This window comes from Salvelinus fontinalis, chromosome 16 (genome assembly GCF_029448725.1).
Source record: "Salvelinus fontinalis isolate EN_2023a chromosome 16, ASM2944872v1, whole genome shotgun sequence".
Classification (NCBI taxonomy): domain Eukaryota; kingdom Metazoa; phylum Chordata; class Actinopteri; order Salmoniformes; family Salmonidae; genus Salvelinus; species Salvelinus fontinalis.
In genome coordinates, this window is record NC_074680.1 from 26,847,495 (window position 1) to 26,868,326 (window position 20,832).

Below are 20,832 nucleotides of genomic sequence, written 5' to 3' on the forward strand. Positions count from 1 at the left end.
ATGTATCAGATTATTATTTTCAAAGATATTGTGGTAAGAGAAGGAAAGTTGAAATATGGAAGACAGAGTGAGGGGGCGAATTGGCGGCAATAACACCCACTGTAATCTTGAGGTCACCACCGCTTTCCCCAATCTGAGGACCAAAGCAAGCAACATGAAACAATCATAATGGGCCAAAGGAGACTCCAGCTCCCCAGATAGTTTCACTATTGCACAATACTGAGTAAAGGAAATACTGTACATAAACCTAAAGCTCACAAACACAAGATTTCTCTGAAGTTTGAACCCATGCAACAGAATAAAAGTTGAGTTGTGCAACACAATTCCCAATAGTTCTTCTTATTCTATAACATTTTCCCTGCTCCATAAACTCTCCCCAGCTCCAACTGCCATTTGAGGACTAGACTACCAAAGCCACACTGCCACATAGACACTGTGCTCACTCTGGAAAACTTTAATGTCTACTATTACCATACATATCTTATTAGCTGTTCTCCTCACCTATTCATCCGAACACAAAACAAACACAAAGTCAGGGGCCAACGGTTTCCACAAATTTAAACTGCTCCCACTCCAAACCACAATGGAAATGCTTACCTTCCATGGAAACGTCTGTTAGACAACATGGAGTTCATTGATGTCTTATACTCCAGATAACCACTGAGAAACAGACACACAGATAATGACAAAATGACAACTATTTCCACCACCACTACCACCACAGGCTGCACTGGGCTTCTGCATCTTCTGTCTAATTTGTGGGGAGTTGAATGTGTTACAACAGGGCAAATGTGATACTCAATGTCATAGGCCCCAAGCCACAAAATCCCCAGTACTAACAGGCCCATAAAGCTAATCAAGCAGCAAATCCCTCATAGAAGAATATGGAGTGTAAGCACAAAACTGGATTTCCCTATAAATAGGGGGTTTAATGCTGTTTCAACTAGAAGTCATCATGGGATTCAAGCCATGTTTGGGGAAAAAATACAGGTCTCACAAGAGTGCGAGCTGTAAAGCCTATAAATACTCTCGGAGATGTAATGTACAGTAACCGGCCAATTCTCTAATGGGTATCAGCTTCTCACCTTAACTCCTAGCTGAAGTAGTAATAGTTGTATTATGTAGTAATATAAGTCATTAAATGTAGGTAGGCAGCAGTATGGTCAAACATTAGACATTGCTGTTCTCTTATTCAAAAATGTATCTAGACATGTAGAGTGCCGTGAAAAAATATTTGCCCCCTTTCTGATTTTCTCTATTTTTTCATATTTTTTGATACTGAATGTTATCAGATCTTCAACCAAAACCTAATATTAGATTTGTTTTAAATGCATACTTCGCCAGGCATAATGAGACCCATGTTGTGTTATTTGTAAACTCAGGTTCCCTTTATCTAATATTAGGTTATGGTTGAAGATCTGATAACATTCCGTATAAAAAAATATAAAAACATTTAGAAAATCAGAAAGGGGGCAAATACTTTTTCACGGCACTGTACGTTAGTGTGTAACATTACACAAAGTGTCCGAACCCCTCTCACCTGTACAGTTCCCATGTCTGTGGGGTGGGGAAGATTTGAATGAACCTCCCTCGTCTCTCATGCTCCTCTCTTATTCTCCTCAAGACTTTCAGCTGCCATGGAGAGGAAAGAGAACCCTTAGCTTCAATACTATGTGAGCGATAGATAATATCCCTCTCATGCAGATCTATCATACTAACTTCAGCTATGTATATTTACCTCCTCAGCAGTCAGGCCCACTGTGCTGTCCCTGTTTACCTCCTCAGCAGTCAGGCCCAGGGTGCTGTCCCTGTTTACCTCCTCAGCAGTCAGGCCCAGGGTGCTGTCCCTGTTTACCTCCTCAGCAGTCAGGCCCAGGGTGCTGTCCCTGTTTACCTCCTCAGCAGTCAGGCCCAGGGTGCTGTTTCCTGTTTACCTCCTCAGCAGTCAGGCCCAGGGTGCTGTCCCTGTTTACCTCCTCAGCAGTCAGGCCCAGGGTGCTGTCCCTGTTTACCTCCTCAGCAGTCAGGCCCAGGGTGCTGTCCCTGTTTACCTCCTCAGCAGTCAGGCCCAGGGTGCTGTCCCTGTTTACCTCCTCAGCAGTCAGGCCCAGGGTGCTGTCCCTGTTTACCTCCTCAGCAGTCAGGCCCAGGGTGCTGTCCCTGTTTACCTCCTCAGCAGTCAGGCCCAGGGTGCTGTCCCTGTTTACCTCCTCAGCAGTCAGGCCCAGGGTGCTGTCCCTGTTTACCTCCTCAGCAGTCAGGCCCAGGGTGCTGTCCCTGTTTACCTCCTCAGCAGTCAGGCCCAGGGTGCTGTCCCTGTTTACCTCCTCAGCAGTCAGGCCCAGGGTGCTGTCCCTGTTTACCTCCTCAGCAGTCAGGCCCAGGGTGCTGTCCCTGTTTACCTCCTCAGCAGTCAGGCCCAGGGTGCTGTCCCTGTTTACCTCCTCAGCAGTCAGGCCCAGGGTGCTGTCCCTGTTTACCTCCTCAGCAGTCAGGCCCAGGGTGCTGTCCCTGTTTACCTCTTCAGCAGTCAGGCCCAGGGTGCTGTCCCTGTTTACCTCCTCAGCAGTCAGGCCCAGGGTGCTGTCCCTGTTTACCTCCTGGCTTCTCATTAGGCCTGTCTGTGTCAGTGTTGTTGGCTGACAGTGGTCTCTGCAACTGCAGGAGAGGAAAGGGGAGCGGACATATCGTTATACTGATACCATCTATCTAATTCCCACAAAAATCCACCCTGATAACGGTTTAATAAATTAGGTGTTTAATAGGTCTAATGATTAGGGTGCTAATGCAAGTTGGCTGGCTCTGTTGAATTCTAAGAAATCATCCCACACACTGATAAAAACTAATATTTCAAAAAATGTAACAATCTTTACATACAGAAAAGCACCAAATCTATGGAAAACGTAAAAAATCATCCCCTTTCCTCCCTCCCTGGGTTACATAAATGGCACATTTTCTATCTTTGCTAGCTGGCATTCCTGGCTGCCTCCTCCTCGGCATGCATTACCAGGTCTGATTGACGACTTTGGCACGCAGGTTTGAGCCAGGGTCAGACAGCAGGTCATAACCCCACAGGATCACATAGAGAATTTGTCATCTAAATAGCAGGGGGATTACATTGAATTTGTCAGACTGGTTGGGGAGATATGATGGCATCCAGAGACTGACAAGGCCTGATCCCCTGAAATAATTTAAACTGTTGCTCCTAATCACAGCATAGGAGCACAGGATTCACTGTCTCTCTGACAGGACTGCTTTAGTGGCAAGATTGTTTTGCTGTGTCTGTAACCGGCAGAGGGGCTGAGACATCAAGGGATTAATTCTCAGAGCTACATTGCATTGCTTCTAAATCATAGACTTGCAAAGAACAATCTAATAAGGACTATTCGATTAAAAGCACCACTTCAAAACCATAATTCACAATCGATAGAGGGGGCTTTTTGGCAGCCACAAGTATGGAAAATATCAGAATCGTTTAGACTCAAAAACAATAGGCTAAGAAGGATAAGTGGTTGAAAAATGAAGTGGCTTCCTTACCGATTAATGTAAAGACGTCACAGTGGTGAGGCATAGGGAAAAGGTGCAGCAGGGTTCATGTGGTTGGGTTAGACGATATGAGAAGGCAGGACAACTTACCACTCTGGAGTGTGCACTGGCTGACTGAGCAGAGAAAGGACGCTAAGAGAGGCAATGGCGTGTGAGAGACAGTGAGATGAACATCAGCCGCTAACTACACCAGTCTTAACATACACACATGCAGAGAAGCACTTAGACATGCACATCGAAAAACACACTGTAAGCACACAAACCGAGCCATTCATACAGATCACATTGTCATGGTTCCACCTGTCACCAGAGGGCAGCAGAGACCGTCCTAGAGATATTAACGACATTCAGGTGTGTCCTATTTACTAATTTCCCTGTTGAAAGAGGTGTGTTTTCTGTTGTCCTTTGCAGAAGCTTGAGTTGTTTACCATGTGCGTTCGTTTCCTGAGGGAGTTTGAGACTTAGCGTTTGTTGTTTTTTCAAGTGTACTGTGATCCTGCGGCTACCGTTTCTCAGTAAAGTATTATGTTTATCCTTAACCACTGATTCCCCGTCTGGTCTCTACTCTGCACCTGGGTCCAACCTCACCGCGTCACACATATATGAACAAACGTACAGCCTTGTTACAGTAAGGCTATCTGGGCACTTTATGCAATTTAAGGTGGAGTAGAAAAATGTCTGACTTGATCATGTCCCACCAGCAGATCCTAGCCCAGACCGGGTGCAGTAGTTCACTGCAGTGAGCCAAGTGTATTAGCTGCTGTGGCATCATTAAGCAACAGAGCCTAGTGAGAGCATTAGTCACCTGATTAAACATGATCAAATAATAATCTTCAGAGCGTGCACTCGCAGTGCTGATGATGTCACCCTAACCCTGTAATTGCATTAGCAGTTGTTTTTCATGAGAATGACTTTCCATTAGGGCAAAAAGGGCTCAGCTATAACAGCAAAACAAATACAGTAAGAGACATGATGACAGGCCATGTTGAGAAAGACGTTTCATGAAGTTGCGTTATATGGCATGGAAAGGCAGTTCCTTCAGATGTCTAAACTAAAGCACTTTTTAGTGAAACAATAAAAGTGGTGGTGTCCCATACCTGTGCTTTGTCAGGCCTGGGTCCAGAGTCACCCGTTCAGAGGGATTGTTGTAGCAGGAGATCCTGACAAACAAAGCTTGTAGGGACATGACTCACTACAATGAGTAAATGACAGTGGCCTAAGATTCTAGAGAGCATGTGTTATCTAGAGCAGTAAAGCACATGTAATCCTGTAATAAATATCAATCTGATACTATCATGTGTGACATGAATACGGTGCTGTAGGCCTTTCTTCACAGTTGTTCTCAAACTCACAATCATTTACACTCTCTCTTTCTCTCTTTAAAAAAATCACTTAGAGCTAACTGATCCCAGATGAAGAGAGGAAAACTACTTTAAAGTTAACGTCATGCTTTCCCATACAGAGTGATGGGACAACTTATTTAGGATCAAATCAATCGACAGCTTAGGCCCTGAGGTTATTTGTACTGCCTCATCCAAGCCGTCAGGTAAGAACTGGGCTCTTGCCACGTTCTTGTCTAAATGTGGCAATTATTACAAACACGGCTGACGCATTACTGACAGCTACACACAAGGGGAAAATGAATGCTAATGGCATGCTGTCATTATTTACAGAGCTGGGATGCAGCCCAAGTGTTATCAGCCAAAAGCATCAGGGTTTGTATAGTGAATAATAGACGGGGTATGTTTTACATGCCACTGCTCATTTTACCCAGTAATGCATCAGTCCAAAGATAACTGTAATTTATGATTCCGCACGCTGGCCCCAGTACAGACAGATACCCCAACAGCCCCTCACAGTGTCATTAGATATGGCCTACAGGCTCTGGGGCTCAGTGTCATTTTAGATATCGTTAACGGGCTCAGACGACGCTCTGGATCATGACAGGAAGGTACAAACAAGATGAAGACAGAATATCTCAACTCATTACCAGTACTGATATGAGAAAGATGAAAATAGTTATTCCTGTAGTACACGTGTCATTGTCAAAGCTCAACTTGCTTTGGAAGGAATTGGTTAAGTCTGAAAGTGTTAGGATGAAGTACTGTAAAAAAAATATGTAAAAATGTGTAATAACAATATTTCTTTCAGGTGTGGACTTGAATTTTCTCCACAGCTTGAAACAACCTGGCTACCTGAGAATGCATTAATTGTGAAGGAAGGCGACATAACAAAGACATGTCATTCTCTGCATAAAGAAAGTCTGTTGTATAAACAGTGTTGATCTGCTCCTAGGGCTAACCATTTCTTGTCTGCATGCTAAGGATTGCTTTGGCTTAATAATGTGAGATCACATTTCTCAAGAGAGCTTAATTACTCCAAAACAAGTCCTCTGTTGACAATTTCACCCACCAGTCATTGAATGTTAATGAATAATGCCTGTGGTTTCTGCACAATTCTGAGGTCCCATTATGGAGCAATATAACTATTCTCTAATATAAAACGGTAACTAACTGTGAGGCAAAAGTTAGTTTTAAACAATGCCTAACTGTCTCCACAGGCTGAAACCAAGCGTCAGGCAGCAGAATGGCCAATTACTGGCATTTTTTCTTCACAGTGAGGATTTTCTGAAGGTAGGCCTAATAGACAAGAGACACTGGGCTGAAAAACAAGCGCAATAGAGCCTGCTGCAGGCTGAATCCTGCGGATGGCAGGAGTCAGGGCCAACAAAGTTTCCATCTACACTGGCACTCCCCAGCTAGGCCCCGCCCAGTTCACAGGTAGAGAGAGGCCCTGGAGGAGACATGGGGATGGGAGTGAAGGCAACTGAACCAACAGATCAAACAAAGGGCAGCTCATTTAGAAGACTGCCCATGTCATAAATGATGAGAATCTGTCCAGTTCTTTACTGACTTACTATGCAAAGAGGTTGACATGGTTAAAATATTTACAGGCATCAAACTGATGTCAGCCTGAGAAAAGGCCCTTACAATTAATCATATTGCTAAAGTCAGTCTTACAGTAGCAAGAGTGGATATAATGGGAGAAATAGCCTGCATGTCAATGGGCTCCTAAAACCTGCACCTTTCTGACAATCTATGTTTTAAAACAAAAAGTATAGAGGTAATGGTCTACTCACATCATAAAGAGCATGTGGTTTACAATAAACAGGTCGGTATGTAATAAACAGAAACATTTCAGAGCATTCAGGCGTAGCCGCCAGACCAAACCCTTGGCGTTCCTCCCTCCCCAGAATCAGTGCATTAACGCGTTAGTGTGCACAGATAGAGAGAGAGAGAGACTCGCCCACAAGAGAAAACATGTCTGATATCATGCTGGCCTTTATCATTAGTGTGCACAGATAGAGAGAGAGAGAGAGACTCACCCACAAGAGAAAACATGTCTGATATCATGCTGGCCTTTATCATTAGTGTGCACAGATAGAGAGAGAGACTCACCCACAAGAGAAAACATGTCTGATATCATGCTCGCCTTTATCATTAGTGTGCACAGATAGAGAGAGAGAGAGACTCACCCACAAGAGAAAACATGTCTGATATCATGCTGGCCTTTATCATTAGTGTGCACAGATAGAGAGAGAGACTCACCCACAGGAGAAAACATGTCTGATATCATGCTGGCCTTTATCATTAGTGTGCACAGATAGAGAGAGAGAGAGAGAGACTCACCCACAAGAGAAAACATGTCTGATATCATGCTGGCCTTTATCATTAGTGTGCACAGATAGAGAGAGAGACTCACCCACAAGAGAAAACATGTCTGATATCATGCTGGCCTTTATCATTAGTGTGCACAGATAGAGAGAGAGACTCACCCACAAGAGAAAACATGTCTGATATCATGCTGGCCTTTATCATTAGTGTGCACAGATAGAGAGAGAGAGAGAGACTCACCCACAAGAGAAAACATGTCTGATATCATGCTGGCCTTTATCATTAGTGTGCACAGATAGAGAGAGAGACTCACCCACAAGAGAAAACATGTCTGATATCATGCTCGCCTTTATCATTAGTGTGCACAGATAGAGAGAGAGAGAGACTCACCCACAAGAGAAAACATGTCTGATATCATGCTGGCCTTTATCATTAGTGTGCACAGATAGAGAGAGAGACTCGCCCACAAGAGAAAACATGTCTGATATCATGCTGGCCTTTATCATTAGTGTGCACAGATAGAGAGAGAGACTCACCCACAAGAGAAAACATGTCTGATATCATGCTCGCCTTTATCATTAGTGTGCACAGATAGAGAGAGAGACTCACCCACAAGAGAAAACATGTCTGATATCATGCTCGCCTTTATCATTAGTGTGCACAGATAGAGAGAGAGAGAGACTCACCCACAAGAGAAAACATGTCTGATATCATGCTGGCCTTTATCATTAGTGTGCACAGATAGAGAGAGAGACTCACCCACAGGAGAAAACATGTCTGATATCATGCTGGCCTTTATCATTAGTGTGCACAGATAGAGAGCGAGAGAGACTCACCCACAAGAGAAAACATGTCTGATATCATGCTGGCCTTTATCATTAGTGTGCACAGATAGAGAGCGAGAGAGACTCACCCACAAGAGAAAACATGTCTGACATCATGCTGGTCTTTATCTTCAGATCCAGAGGAGCATCGCTGGAAATAAAGATTGATATAAAACTAAGCAAAATATTTAATTGGTATTCATTAGAAAGTCATCAAAGTCCATTTGGTAAAATAACACATAATGCCCTTTCTCACATACAAGTGCAATCCCAAAGTTATTGAGGGCATAAACATCTCAATCACAGTCAACAGAATTTACAGGCCTGGAAAGAACTGCTCAGATCTATTTCCCGGTATTTATCTACCAACGAAGTGTACATCTTCAAACATGACATTTCCTTATGCGTTATATTAACATCTATATTCCTAGAGCTCACCATATGATGTTTATGTGTTGATGGGAGGAAGAACAGAAGTGTGTTTCATTTCAAAGAAGGTCATGAATATGTTTTTGTGTCACCCTAAAGTCCCTCCAGCAATTTACACATTTACCTAATTTTTTGCAGAGCAGAATAAAGCGAAAAAATTATGTGTTTCATAAACCAACTGCTGTAACAAGATCAAAGATCTGGAATAAGCATGTGTTTGTTCCTGTGAAACATGAGATGATGATATGCAGTCAGTCACAGTCCCTCACCAGGCCAGAGAAGGAGAGACGTTGACCTCCAGGAGCCATGGTTTGAGATTGGAGTGGATAAGCACATCAAAGCCATACAGTTCTGTAGATAAACACACACATGAATAATAGCATTACTAGAGGACATGGGAGGTCAGCAGAGTCTGGCTCTATTCTGGGTCTGCTGCCCCCATTTGTGATGAACAGGACCAGAAGTTTTTCCCAGACCACGTCACCTAGGTTAAACAGGAAAAACGCTAGGCCCTAGCCTAAAACTTGGGCCCTGTGGGGAGGAAAAACTCCTGGTCCTAGTGATGAAAGATCCAGTTTCTTATAAAACAATAATAAGTCACAATAGAAAATAGAAGACGTCAACAGTCTTATCTTGGTTACCACAAACTGGCAGTTGACAACATGACTGGTTTTCTGCTACTGATTATATGGATATTAAATATCCAATCACTATACATCAAACGGCTGCTGCTACTGAGGATTGGCTGTCTGCATTACATTAGCTAAGTATATTCACATTTCAGCTCCATTGAGCTGCTTACATCAGAGCTTAGATGAGAAACATATTTATGAAATCTATACTCATGCATTGAATAGGCCTATATTCTTTATTTAAAAGCTCTGAACATCAAGTCTGATTTTCATGCCATTATATACTATAAAATCCTTCTGCCACATTGGGATGGTGTTGCTCAGTCAATATTGTAGCACAGAATTAGCCAACACCTCAGTGTAAACCACACCTCAGTCCCAAACTGTCACCATCTAGGCCAGTGGTATTCAAAGTCGGGGTCACGACCTGCAGTGTGGTGCCAAAATTTGACACAAAGAAATACAATCTTTTGATATGGTACAATATGCAAATGTTTTTGAGAAAGAACATTTGAAAAAAAAAATGTAGTAAATGTATTTGTTGTTTTCATTTTGAAATGAAAATGCAATGAATTGATGGTCATTTGTTGATGTAAATATCTGAATTTACCGATTATAAGGTTCTGTCATAAGATTTGGGGTGGGGTAGTCGCTAGAAAATGCTAACATCCAATTTTCATGTACACAGTATTTTCAACCAAACTTCTGTTTCCCCTGAAAAACGGAAGTGGGAACTCTGCTCAGGCCTCTTTCTATGCCTGGATCGTTAGGTTAGGGGTGGGGTTGTGAGAAAGTCTGAAAAATGATTGGGGGAAAAATGAAATCCCCAGAAATTCTGGCAGAAAACATGGGGTTCCTGCAGGAAAAGTTTAAATACCACTGATCTAGACCAAGTTGAAGAGAAGCACATGATTAAGATAGAGACAATTGTTGATAGACCCTGAACTCCAACTGAGCTAAGTTTGGAAAATGATGTAAGTATTTTCCAAGTGCGAGGGACCTGGCGACTCAGACACTCCATCGCCAGTTTGGCAGAGAACGACACAATAAAGGCCTTTTACTGAGTGGTCAGGGAGTTCCCTGTGTACAAACTCCTCCATGCTCGCTCTCTCTCTCTGCTTCCTTCACGGTTATAAAACAGCCATGCCACCATGGCATGGCGGTGCTAGAAGCTCTGTGGAAGCCCTCCTCACCACCACTCCCTCAGTCTCACACTCACTGCTCTGCCTGGGGAGTGTCCTTTAGCTTAGCCCACAGCTCCCAGGGGAAAACAACCACCTTTTAGATGGACTGGGCAAAGCTCTGGCTGTAAAGCCAAAGAAAAATCAGCTTAAAGGCACTTAAAAAGAAAATAGTCTGTTTGAGAAGAGGCCAGAGGTTGGTGTTTTCAAAGCTGTCGTAGCATACACTACCGTTCAAAAGTTTGGGGTCACTTAGAAATATCCTTGTTTTTGAAAGAAAAGCCAATTTTTTGTCCATTACAATAACATCAAATTGATCAGAAATACACTGTAGACATTGTTAATGTTGTAAATAACTATTGTAGCTGGAAACGGCTGATTTTGAATGGAATATCTACATAGGCGTACAGAGACCCATTATCAGCAACCATCACTCCTGTGTTCCAATGGCATGTTGTGTTAGCTAATCCAAGTTTATCATTTTAAAAGGCTAATTGATCATTAGAAAACCCTTTTGCAATTATGTTAGCACAGCTGAAAACTGTTGTTCTGATTAAAGAACCAATAAAACTGTCCTTCTTTAGACCAGTTGAGTATCTGGAGCATCAGCATTTGTGTGTTCGATTACAGGCTCAAAATGGCCAGAAACAAATAACTTTCTTCTGAAACTCGTCTGTCTATTCTTGTTCTGAGAAATGAAGGCTATTCCATGCGAGAAATTACCAAGAAACTGAAGATCTCATAAAACGCTGTGTACAACTCCCTTCACAGAATAGCGCAAACTGTCTCTAACCAGAATAGAAAGAGGAGTGGGAGGCCCCGGTGCACAACTGAGCAAGAGGACAAGTATATTAGAGTGTCTAGTTTGAGAAACAGATGCAGCACAAGTTCTCAACTAGCAACTTCATTAAATAGTACCCGCAAATCACCTGTCTCAACGTCAACAGTGAAGAGGCTACTCCGGGATGCTAGCCTTCTATGCAGAGTTGCAAAGAAAAAGCCATCTCAGACTGGCCAATAAAAATAACAGATTAAGGTGGGCAAAATAACACCGATACTGGACAGAGGAAGATTGGGGATTTTTTTTTATGGACAGACAAATCTAAGTTTGAGGTGTTCGGATCACAAGAAGAACATTTGTGAGACGCAGAAAAAAGGAAAAGATGCCGGAGGAGTGCTTGACGCCATCTGTCAAGCATGGTGGAGGCAATGTGATGATCTGGGGGTGCTTTGGTGATGGTAAAGAGGGAGATTTGTACAGGGTAAAAGGAATCTTGAAGAAGGGAGGCTATTGCTCCATTTTGGAACGGCGCTTAATTGGAGCCAATTTCCTCCTACAACAGGACAATGACCCAAAGCACAGCTCCAAACTATGCAAGAACTATTTAGGGAAGAATCAGTCAGCTGGTATTCTGTCTATAAAGGAGTGGCCAGCACAGTCACCGGATCTCAACCCTATTGAGCTGTTGTGGGAGCAGCTTGACCGTAAGAAGTGCCCATCAAGCCAATCCAACTTGTGGGAGGTGCTTCAGGAAGCATGGGGTGAAATCTCTTCAGATTACCTCAAGAAATTGACAACTAGAATGCCAAAGGTCTGCAAGGCTGTAATCCTGCAAATGGAGGATTCTTTGATGAAAGCAAAGTTTGAAGGACACAATTATTATTTCAATTAAAAATCATTATTTATAACCTTGTCAACGCCTTGACTATATTTCCTATTTATTTTGCAACTCATTTCATTAATGTTTTCATGGAAAACAAGGACATTTCTAAGTGACCCCAAACTTTTGAACAGTAGTGCAAGTTCTTTATTCTAGTGTAAGAGGTCAACGTCAGTGTTTACACAGAGAACCCATGCTATGATATATCTTCACACAGTGGTTAGTGAAGGAATAATATTACAGTGTAAGTGAAGTTTTATATATATATATATAAAAAAGCTATATTCAGTCATTCATGGTTCATTTAGTGATTTTCTACAAGTGTCTCCTTCCTATCCTTTGGTTCATGGTTTTCTGACAACAGGAAATGGCAAAATGTGAACAATTGCAGGAAACTAGCTTTAAAACTGCAAAACAAATTGTCTAAACCGCTAAGATGGGGAATTCTTACATTTTCTCTGAAATGTATCCGGGCCAAAGGGCCGACTTCGCTCATTGCCACGCCCTTAGCCACACCCACCACCTAAGCCCCTTTTTGATCCAGAAAAAAGACTGAAATTCAAACTTCTTCAAGAGTTTCATCTTCTCTTGTAAATATGGTGATTATGGAAGATCTGAATTCCAACTCATCCACTGAGCAAAGTCATTCATTATGTCATTGCTAGGGTCAACAGGCTTGATAACTAAAACCATGTTAAAAAGTGGAATTGAGCCAAACGTGTCGATGGAGTCCTTAACATTAGTAGCACGACCAATCTGTCTTGGGGATTGGACACTGAAAGCCAAACAGTAGTTGCTAAGCAGAACGCAGGGATTTTCTTTTCAGTTTACTGGTTTATCCCCCTTTCGCTCTTTTTAAATAAAACACATACAGAGAGAGAGAGAAAGAGAGAGAGAGACATAAAGCATAATGTAAGTCTCAGGGAACAGAGCACTGGAATAAATTGCTTTGAGCCTGGAGTTCCTCATCAGTCGTCATCAGCCCCCGACAAGCAGACTCTGTGCGCTGCACATTTCCCCCCCAATTAGGAGCAGACGCCTCTGCTGCCCCATGAGCCCGCGGAGCCGGGAGCTCTGAGACGTGTCTGTTCTGTGGCTCGACCGCTGCCTGGGGAGTGCTGTTAACGCACCCACAAAGAAGCCACAACAGCAATCACACAGCGAGAGAGAAGAACGAGAGAACATCTCCAACACCCATTAAACGTTGGAGGAAAATATATAAAGAAGTGATACGAAGAGGGGATGATCAAGAGGAGTGGTTTTTTATTACTATTGGGTGGGCTCAGTTGGATACCCCATCACAAGAGAGAGCGCCAAAACAATGTTCTCCCCACCCTGGCCATGTAGTTCATGGGCCCCACAATAACAACAACAACATAAAGCATCTTCTTGAAGTGGGTTTTGTTGTTAGTTATCACAAATTGGATTATTGCATAATTTTCAAATAAATCACTAATGTGGAGCTTGTTTCTCTGGATTTACAGAGAAGAGCAACAAGTTTGATGCCAAATGTGCAAAGTCACCCTAAAGGCAGTGAATAAAAAACATTGACTGCTGTATCTCCATTGATAACACAAAGAGGAAAAATTGGATGATAAAAATGAGTAGGCTCCAAACATAGGCTACATCCAGTGATCGCCTGCAAAGAATTTCAGAGCAACCATATCATCCTCATCGTAACACCCCCTATTTTTGGGACAGGAAAGTGTTTAAATTACAAACAAATGTAGGACTAATAAAAGTTGTTTAAAAGCTATTGCTGATTCCACAATATGTAGTAGGCTATAAGAGAGATTTTCAGTGGAATACATGAACAGTTAGTGGAATGTTTGGTGTGTAATAAAATAGGCCTTTTGCTTGACTAATTAGATCTCAGTCAAAACATGTCCTAATCAGCATCTCAGTAAAAAGCCTGTCCATTAATCTTAAGGCATAGTGGTAGAGAGCAGCATGGGTGGCATTCTACCCTCTCTCACGCACACACACAACTTACCAAACATATTTTATGAAAAAATAAAAGTTTCCCACATCAGAGAGAGAGAGCAATAAAGGATTTTGTTACACTAGGCTCGTTTCGATAGGCAGAGCAATTTGTGCAAAAAGAGCAAATCCCATTTGAAAACAACTAACATTGTATTTAAGACACTAAAATGGCTTGGAATAATTTGCTGCAAATTAAGATTACAACTCTCTTTAGTGCTTTGTGGCCTTATTGCCTGTGTTCCAGAAGTGGCAGAGATTGCATTTTAATTCCGAACAATAGGCCCTGTTTTAGGGACGCATACACCTCCCTCCTTACCCACAATTATTAATCAGGATATATCACAGCTTCTTATAAAACATATATTTTATTGATGCATGGCAACACTGCTCGGGAACATTTCAGAGCATGAACTAACATTTTGTTCAAGTTTGGGAGGTTGGGGGAGGAGGAGAAGAAGACAGAGAGAGGAGGAGGAGACCGACAGGAGCTGGGAGAACACGGCCCCTCTTTGGGTTGAAGAGAGAAGATAAAATACACAGTAATACTGGACGCCCTGAAGCAGAGGCAGGCCTGGCCTACCAGCACTCATGTTTTACAATGGCTTCTACATGTCTCCACAGACACTCAGTCACATATTTAAAAAGCAGCAGGCCCACCTTGAGAGGAGGATAAGAACAGTGGCAGCAGGACGAGGGGAGGTCCTCTGGAACTGTCAGGAAAGAGCTGTCACTGTCTTCCTTTGGAAACTGTCTCCAGCAGACACACTGTAAATGCTATAATTAACTAGCTTGGGGCGATCTGAAGACAACAAAATTACACCACAATAGACGGTAAACTAATATCATAAAGGGTAATGGGCATGTTCATCATAGTCAACAGGATTTGTGTATAGAATAAGATAGATGGGCCTAATTGCAGTGCATGTGGGTGTGTGTGAGTTCATCTGTGTGTCAACATCAATTACTGCCCCATTCTCTCACTCTCACTCCTAAGAATGGAGGATCTCTGATGTCATCTTTCCCTGAGTTGATTCATTTCCATCAGACATGCATGAGGGCTGGATTAGGGCACGCCGCCCACGGCCCCACCTCATCCCACAAACACCTTCATCTGTACATTTCCCACCCTGGGCCCGTCTGGCTGTTAAGCCCTGAGGTGATGCCTGCCGCTCGGGGCAGAGATATTATCTATATGTGGGCAACTCTCAGATTACATGATTTTGCCCTGGTACACTGCCCCTACAGCCCAAACAATCACAGGTCAGAGGCCCATTATGCCTACAGTGAAAAGTGCAGCCAGTGATCTCTACTTTTCTAACAAGTGAGAGCACAGAGCAGAGAGAGAGACGAGAAAGTTACAGACAAGAACAGGAAAAGAGAATAGAAGAGGGGGAGACAGAGGAAAAAAAGAGAGTGAGAGAGAAAGAACAGGAAAAGAGAATAGAAGAGGGGGAGACAGAGGAAAAAAAGAGAGTGAGAGAGAAAGAAAGAACGAAAGAAAAGGAGACAGAGAGGGCAGAGAAACTCGAGGAGGCTCAGCAGACGTGCCGGCAGTCAAACCCCAACTCTCTGAGAGAACGCCAGAGACAGGGAAGACACTTAGTTCCAACACTAACACCAGTAATGGCTCCACAATGGAGTTCACACGAGCCTGGTGCTACACAGGAGCAGCCAAGAAAACAGTCAGCCTAAATCAGAGACCTGAATGGCAACAGAAAAAACTGAAGCAAATTCCTGCTCCAGTCAAAAGGAACTCCAAAACCGTCTGACACAGGAACTGGACGTGTTTGGGAATGAATGTCTGTAGTCTGTACTGAAGAAACGAAGGAGGAAATAACAAAAAATGTACAGTATGGAATTCAAAAGATGTAGCGAGGACAAGAAAGGTGCAACCAGGGAAACAGACTGATAGAATGTAGCAGACAGTCTTAACGAAGCAGTTGTTCCTATGGGGCACAAACATTTTGCAGGCAGTGGCTATCTGCAGCTCAGAACAGCCTTAATCACAAGGTCCTTCACCTGACTTATCAACACTGGAACACACAGGAACATAGACAGCAAAGTGACATTCAGTCTGAGACATGGCATGGGTTACTATGTCCACTTTACACACAGGGCCCTAAAGAACTTTACACTAGACACAAAGTGCCTAGAATATCACAACATCTGGGATACAATCTGTGGTTACAGGTTGCCATGCATATTCAGCTCTGTTGAGTATTTAGACAGAGAAGAGAAGGGGGAGGATCTGGGTGTAAGATTGAATCCGGATGAACTAAAGGAACATCTTGACAATACAGACTAATTTCTTTGACTGTGCATGGACAATAGCATGGACGTTGTGAGCCAGGAGAGGGTGGGGGAAGGTTAAAGAGAGAGTGAAGAGTTTAGGCTACTCACATGTGGTGTCCTTTCCCTCCTGCTATAAATACCGGAGCATTGCACTCCTGCTCCATTTGTTTCTATAATCCTCCACTTCAGGGTCATTGCAACTGAAAAAAAACAAGACAAGCAATGTCTGGCTTTTTCCAAAACAGCCTTGTGAATGAAGTCCAGACAACAGTGTTGAAAATATGGTCATTGGGAAACTGGAGTGGTTGTCTATTATCTTGTTGTGGAAAATATTACACAGGGACACTCAAAGTCAATCTTAAATTATTCATTGTTTATTGTCAGCGCGCTGGAGAGGTTCCAACCAATTCAATTCACCATAGTATACATGTCAATCAGGGCAGTCCCAGCAGTCTTATATACGGCTATACACAGAGAAGTTATATTTGCATGATTTAGCATGATTAATTAATCATTACTGTTCTGTTTCATTCATGTGACAGACCAATACTGGTTCATAACAAGTGACAGACCAATATCTCACGAAGCTTCTCCTCTCTAAGCTGAGACCTTGAAACTGAGATATCTTTCGTTCATTCTCAAAACAAGGTCTGGGCGTACTGCCAAATTGCAGCTACTGAGAGTGAGGATTTGTACAGTCAGTCACTTACATGAACACAGAAATTGGTTTATAGAACAGCACATGAATAGAACACAGAAATTAGTTATAAGAAAAGCACAAACAATAAAATTCCCATTACAATCCAATACACTGCTCAAAAAAATAAAGGGAACACTTAAACAATACAATGTAACTCCAAGTCAATCACACTTCTGTGAAATCAAACTGTCCACTTAGGAAGCAACACTGATTGACAATAAATTTCACATGCTGTTGTGCAAATGGAATAGACAAAAGGTGGAAATTATAGGCAATTAGCAAGACACCCCCCAAAACAGGAGTGATTCTGCAGGTGGTGACCACAAACCACTTCTCAGTTCCTATGCTTCCTGGCTGATGTTTTGGTCACTTTTGAATGCTGGCGGTGCTCTCACTCTAGTGGTAGCATGAGACGGAGTCTACAACCCACACAAGTGGCTCAGGTAGTGCAGCTCATCCAGGATGGCACATCAATGCGAACTGTGGCAAAAAAGGTTTGCTGTGTCTGTCAGCGTAGTGTCCAGAGCATGCATGCGCTACCAGGAGACAGGCCAGTACATCAGGAGACGTGGAGGAGGCCGTAGGAGGGCAACAACCCAGCAGCAGGACCGGTACCTCCGCCTTAGTGCAAGGAGGTGCACTGCCAGAGCCCTGCAAAATGACCTCCAGCAGGCTACAAATGTTCATGTCTCTGCTCAAACGGTCAGAAGCAGACTCCATGAGGGTGGTATGAGGGCCCGACATCCACAGGTGGGGGTTGTGCTTACAGCCCAACACCGTGCAGGACGTTTGGCATTTGCCAGAGAACACCAAGGTCGGCAAATTCGCCACTGGCGCCCTGTGCTCTTCACAGATGAAAGCAGGTTCACACTGAGCACATGAGCACATGTGACAGACGTGACAGAGTCTGGAGACGCCGTGGAGAACGTTCTGCTGCCTGCAACATCCTCCAGCATGACCGGTTTGGCGATGGGTCAGTCATGGTGTGGGGTGGCATTTCTTTGTGGGGCCGCACAGCCCTCCATGTGCTCGCCAGAGGTAGCCTGACTGCCATTAGGTACCGAGATGAGATCCTCAGACCCCTTGTGAGACCATATGCTGACACATGCACATTTGTGGCCTGCTGGAGGTCATTTTGCAGGGCTCTGGCAGTGCACCTCCTTGCACTAAGGCGGAGGTACCGGTCCTGCTGCTGGGTTGTTGGCCTCCTCCACGTCTCCTGATGTACTGGCCTGTCTCCTGGTAGCGCCTGCATGCTCTGGACACTACGCTGACAGACACAGCAAACCTTTTTTGCCACAGTTCGCATTGATGTGCCATCCTGGATGAGCTGCACTACCTGAGCCACTTGTGTGGGTTGTAGACTCCGTCTCATGCTACCACTAGAGTGAGAGCACCGCCAGCATTCAAAAGTGACCAAAACATCAGCCAGGAAGCATAGGAACTGAGAAGTGGTCTGTGGTCGCCACCTGCAGAATCACTCCTGTTTTGGGGGGTGTCTTGCTAATTGCCTATAATTTCCACTTTTTCTCTATTCCATTTGCACAACAGCATGTGAAATTTATTGTCAATCAGTGTTGCTTCCTAAGTGGACAGTTTGATTTCACAGAAGTGTGATTGACTTGGAGTTACATTGTGTTGTTTAAGTGTTCCCTTTATTTTTTTGAGCAGTGTACATACCATTCAAATGCCCAAGACACAAAGTTGTTTAATTTGCTCTGTTTTCTCAATTCCATGCTCCCTCAATTAGCTACATATTAATTGAGAGATTCCTTAAGGAGAATGGAGAAGTGGCTGTTGACTGCAGATCCCAGGTTACGCTGTAGTTAGTGAGATGCATGAACTGGTTCTTGATGTTCTTTGTGCCACGGTCGTACTTCAAATTGTATATTACAGCAAACCTGTAGGCAGTGTTTTGCTGTAATATACAATTTCCAAAAACAAAACTAACAACAGATCTCTACACAGTGACAATTACCTACAATAAATACAGTAATTCATATGATTAATCTTTGACAGCCATAGAGGGTCAATTAGTAGAACAGAGATATGTTTCCCCTATTGTCGTGTATTAAAGAGGACTGGACACCACATGTGGAATAATGAGGATTCCTTGGCATACAGTGAGTACCTGAATACCATCAAACATAATGGAATGTCAAAGAAAAAAGTGGTATTTGCAACTCAGCCTGGATTTATTACCCTCAGTTAATAATCAAGCACGTTGCGCGATGAACAGCAGTGTGTGTGTGTGTGTCACTCTGTGCAGCACGTATATCTGTCAAGCCAAGCAGAGATGAGCCATTTAATCCATCATCCACCCATCTCTGCACCCAACCCCACCGGAATCCTGACTATCTTAATAAGTCATCCTTAAGAATATAGTAATACAGCTGGCTCCAGGCAAAGATACAGCTAAATTATATATTGTGCAATGCCTTCATTGATCCAATATGAGAAGAAAATAACTAAACATTGCTCATCTTGCAAATAGCATTGTCGCTGAGACACACTTTCATTTGTAGTCTGTCACTGCAGATGTATAAATCTGAGACTCATAAGATTATTACAGCAAAATATCATTACAATGTGTAATAAACCTGTCATCTCCTGGTGACCGTTTGACCATTGAGACAATGGAGAGCTTTGTTTGAAAGCGCCACCAAGTCTTACCACTCATCAGTGGCAGACAGAAATGTTGAGACTGCCCTCTACTGGTCATTGCCTTGTAAGTTCCTGACTACAGTTGCTACAGTACCTTTCTTCACAACTTTCATGAGGACAGAAAGTAATTGCAAAGCCATTATCCAAGATGGACCTCTTGACCCACTATACAATTCTATGACCTGGCAAATACAGATTAGATAGCCAATATATAGAACCATTGGCCATTATTTGTAAAAGGAAAGATCCAGTACACAGCTCACCTGGCCAGGCTCTCCTCATGGAGATAGATCGTGAGTAGATCATACGATGTCACCAGCACATACAACCGCACATCAAACTTGAAGTCTGGAAACAATTTATTAAACATAGATCAACATTTCTGCTTTTCTGACTACTTTCTTCATCTACATGAGTAACTGATGTGACAACACTTGATGAGCAAAAACCCACCATCAATCAGAAACTAATTATTGATGTAGCGAGACACTAAGATGTTGTCATCCATTGGAATCTGGTTAGGCTTTGAAGGGTGAGGATCAAATATATGTACCTGGTGCATTATATGTGTTATAAAACACATAATGCACCAGGTACAGTATGTTCAAGTCAGACACATGACATTGGCCAATCAAAGAGAAAACCCTTCCAATAGAGCAGTCTATCAGAGCCCTATCAGTGGGTAGGAGTGGGGTCACTTATGAGGCTAAAATGTGTTGCAGGTGTTGAAGCTGAGGAGGGATGGGGGTGGGGGAGGTGGAGAGCTGCGAACCTCAGGGCTGGCTAAAGTTCAGAGGGGAAAAAACAAATGAACATTCTTCTTTCCAAATATCACCCTGACATTCTTTCCACTGTTTCATAAAAATACCTCAAAAGAAAAAGTGTTTATTGCTTGTCCAAGTCAGAGAACCTTGTGGAGCTCTTCCAAAGCCAATGCCTTGAAGTGTGTGATTTACTCAACAATGCTTAATGTCTATGACACACACTCTTTTATACTTTTTTTCCAGCAGAACCCCCCCCCCCCCACACACGTAACTGGCCATATTGTTTCATTTACAACACAAGTTCGCTCAGGTCATTATCCAAGACTTAAGGTGAGTGTATCTATAACACAGCAACACTTTAACAGTACAGAATTCTTCCTTTGGCATATCCCTGACCAGATAGATACCTCATCCTAAAGAAGATGCTACGGGCTTAATGATCCAAGGGCCCTTGTCCTTGATGAAAGAACCTGAGGGTGAGG

At 43.1% G+C, this 20,832-nt stretch overlaps 1 protein-coding gene and 1 pseudogene across 1 annotated transcript in view; both read right to left on the reverse strand.

Annotated features, from left to right (window-relative positions):
• Positions 1–20,832, reverse strand: part of LOC129813349 (uncharacterized) — a 30,294-nt pseudogene that overhangs the window by 9,231 nt on the left and 231 nt on the right.
• LOC129812889 (feline leukemia virus subgroup C receptor-related protein 2-like) overlaps positions 2,566–20,832 on the reverse strand; it is a 75,163-nt gene continuing 56,896 nt past the window's right edge. The window contains exons 13-15 of the transcript XR_008753085.1: positions 16,331–16,422; positions 8,743–8,824; positions 2,566–8,195 (exon numbers count right to left, since the gene is read on the reverse strand). The gene's annotated coding sequence lies outside the window, so the exon portion shown is untranslated. The remainder of the gene's footprint in view (positions 8,196–8,742; positions 8,825–16,330; positions 16,423–20,832) is intronic.